Source organism: Rana temporaria, chromosome 5, assembly GCF_905171775.1.
Source record: "Rana temporaria chromosome 5, aRanTem1.1, whole genome shotgun sequence".
In the NCBI taxonomy this organism is placed as follows: domain Eukaryota; kingdom Metazoa; phylum Chordata; class Amphibia; order Anura; family Ranidae; genus Rana; species Rana temporaria.
The window spans coordinates 179737820-179741356 of NC_053493.1; the positions used below are offsets into that span (position 1 = coordinate 179737820).

The 3537-nt window shown below is 44.6% G+C and overlaps 1 long non-coding RNA gene across 1 annotated transcript; it reads right to left on the reverse strand.

Annotated features, from left to right (window-relative positions):
• Positions 1-1583: 1583 nt before the first annotated feature.
• Positions 1584-3147, reverse strand: LOC120939604. The gene is made up of 2 exons (XR_005749302.1): positions 2926-3147; positions 1584-1818 (listed from the first exon to the last, which is right to left on the reverse strand). It is a non-coding gene; the product is annotated as an uncharacterized LOC120939604 (long non-coding RNA).
• Between the last annotated feature and the right edge of the window lie 390 nt (positions 3148-3537).

Genomic DNA, 3537 nt, shown 5'->3' on the forward strand with positions numbered 1-3537 from the left:
GCCGCCAGGCGAGACACAGGACCCAGGCTTGGGGGGGCTGTCAGCTGGGTGAAATGCTGGCTATGCTGAGCTGGGTTGCTGATCGGGGGATGGTGGGGTCCTCCAGGGGTAAGGGGGGATAGTCTGGGAAATTCTGGGCAGTTTGATGGATTTTGCTGGGCATATGGGCGGCGCGCCGCGGTCTTTCCTAAGACGCGGCGGCCGCGAAATGGCCTCGGCTGGCGCGGATTTGGAAAAAAGGCGCCGAAACACGCTGAAATTAAGCCAGGGGGTGGCGGGGGGATGCCTCAATCGTGGGTAGCCGTGTGGGCGGGCGATGCGGGGTAAAGGCGAGGCGGAGAGCCGCAGTGTGGGGCCGGTGTAACGGCTGTCCTGAAAAGGACGGCCGTCAATGGTTCCCGGGGGTGGAAGGCCCTGAGAGACAGGGTCTTACCTGCGGAGAAGAGGGGGTCCAAGGGGAGGAAGGAGCTGGTCTTAGAGGCTGATGTTTACCTCGTGCAGCACGGGGTTTGCAGAGCCTGCCTGCCTAGCTTCTGTCTGTCTGGTCCCTGGGTGAGAGCAGACTCGATGCGGAAGGTCCGGAGCGTCCTACTCCACCTACTGACTGATGTTCCGTCCACCTGTCTGCTTCCCCCGTCTTTGCATCAGCCACCTCACTCTCCTGGCTCAGATATTTCAAATATAGTTCCGCTTTATGGCAGGTACCAGGTATCCGCACATTGCTTTACATTCAGTACCTCCCGATCCGTCTGCTCTCTATAGGGGCTGTGGCAAGGACTATACCAGCTATACAACGCTGTCATATAGGAACCTGCTGTCCCAGCGCTGTCCACACACGCCCCATCTGGCTCCCAGTAGCCAGTAGCTAGTACCTCCACAGCACCTCGGCACCTCGACCCCTCCTCACTCACTCCGCTTTGCTTCCTCCTCCTCTGCCTGTCAGTCGGCATGCGATGATATCAGGGGTATCAGCGGAGCCGGTAGTGTGGAGCGGTGGTGTGGAGCGATGTGTTGCGGCGGGACCACAGTAGCAGGTATGGTAACAGTAGCGGTAGCAGATGTAACAGATACGGCAGATACCGCGGCGGCAGTAGCTCCCTTATAATAATATATTCAGAAATATATTGCTAAATGCATTCAGAAGTACATTTCACATATATTCATGAATATATTCACAATGCATTCCAAAATGCACTTTGCAATATATTTATGGCTGCAAAAATATATTGCTAAATGCATTCAGAAGTACAGTACATTTAACATATATTTATGAATATATTTGCAACATATTTCACAATGCATTCCAAAATATATTTACAAATATATGTCAATACAGTATATTTGTGAAATATATTGAATCTGGCCAAAATTGTAGCATTTCAAATATATGGCAATATATTTGGGGAAAATATATTAAGAATGTTTTTTAAAATATATTTTAAATATAAATGTAATTCTGAATGCAAAATTAAAAAAAAAAAAATACATTCCTATTAAATTTTGAAATGCTGTGTATTTATATATTGTATTTTATATATTGTAGGCCTATAAAACCAGCAAACATTTGGAAAAAAACAAGAACACAGTACAATACACACAACTTTATTATCATGTAAATATACAAAAACTTCAACACAGGGAATAGAAAGTGGTGTTAACTGTGGTAAATGACATTAATGACATCAAAGTTTATTTGTGGTATTCTGATGAGGTTCCTGATGTTTCCCTTCAGGTGATATTTCAACGCCGCAATTTTTCTCGTAACAGCGTCACTGATCGCACCTTATGAAGTCCCAGGAAACTTTGTCAAAGCAGCAGCTTTAAAAAGTAAATGGAAAATATTAGACTTATTAGATTTTCCCTGTGAATCAAAAGCTCCGGCGGTTTTTGCAGTGTTTTTGTAGCACTTTTTAGGCGTTTTTTTTTTTTAAAGGGAAAAAGTCCAGTTTTTAATGCGCTTTTAAGGTGCTTTGGAAGCGCTGCCCATTAATTTCAATAGACAGGTGCGTTTTAGGAGCGCTATTTATAGCGCTCCCAACCCGCCCCAGATGCTGCTTGCACGACTTTTTCTAATGTTGCGCAAGCGCACTGCCCCAGTGTGAAATTACTCATTGCACTGAAAGGGATGCAGTTTTATGAGCTTTTTAGAGGCTATTTCTAGCGCTAAAACGCCTGAAAACTGCCTCAGTGTGAAAGGGGTCTAACAGATGCAGCTGAGTAAATAAAACTAACAAAATTAAGCATGTATAAAAACATCAAAATATTGTAGACTTTTCAAAAATCAGTATAAAAATCAACATCTTGCCTACAACTTGCCTTATTAGTTCAGACTACTACCAGACTGAGCAAGATATCTCATTTTGACACAACAGTCAAATTGGCTTACAGTCTACATGTCAAAGCTGATGTTTTCATAGGGTCTAACTGTACCCGCTTCTCTCCATCTGTCAGCCGCTTGGAGGCACCGGCTTAAAAGTTACTTTTTATTGAAGTGGTTGCATGTGCCAATGCATGAAGGTAAAAAAAAAAAAAAAAAAAACTTCTGTGTGCAGCAGCCCCCCTATACTTACATGAGCCCCCTCTCGATCCAGCAATGTCCACGAGAGCCTTGTCTCTCCAGGGACTTGCACTGCTGATTGACTTTCTGTAGTGGTGGGAGCTATTGATTGGCTTTCTGTAGTGGTGGGAGCTATTGGCTCCCGGTGCTGTCAAACACAGCCAGTGAGCCAATTAGGAGATGGGGCCAGGGCAAGGCTCAGTGTGTGATCGGACACACAGAGCTGTGGTTCAGGAGCACCGGCATGGGACCTGAGAAGAGAAGGATCCGAGCTGCTCTGTGCAAAAATCCTTACACAGGACATGTTTGATATTTTTAAAAAAACGTTGTTTTAACGTTGAATGTTTCGGTACCAAAAGAAAACCTACCTGTTTAGGCCTAGAGTACGACACTTGACAAGCAGATGAGCTCAACTCTTCAGATGGGCGTATCGTGTGCATCACCTTCTGTCCCACACAGTATGAACTGCCACCTTCAGTGCTATTAGCTGCGCTCTTGTGGTTTTCAAAGTATCCATTACGCCAGGAAAATCTATGGAAATGCATAAAAACATTTTAAGTAACATAATGGCCTATTTTCTCACTATATCCATTCATTTCATTTGTTAGAAATTGATTACTTGTGGAAAAATGTACTTTTAAATGATTAGAGGGTTTCCTCCAGTCTGCTGCTGACCCCCCCACCAGATCAAAAATATTCCAGGAGGGTTTCACACAAGGTAAAAGCAAGGATGTTCCACAAAACAGAAAATATTACTTGTACATATAGTATGTAGTTACCTCAGTGCACTCACTCATATTATAATGAATGTAGTACAGTAAACTCCCAGTTACCCAACGATCCCCATTGGTACTGTTGTTTCTGGTTGCTTGAGAGCTAATAGTAACTCTCAAGCATCCACCTCCCATGGCACCCTGCCCCCCCTCCCCCTTAGCAGCGAACGAGGGTAACACCCCCAAATTCACATGTGAATGAACCTT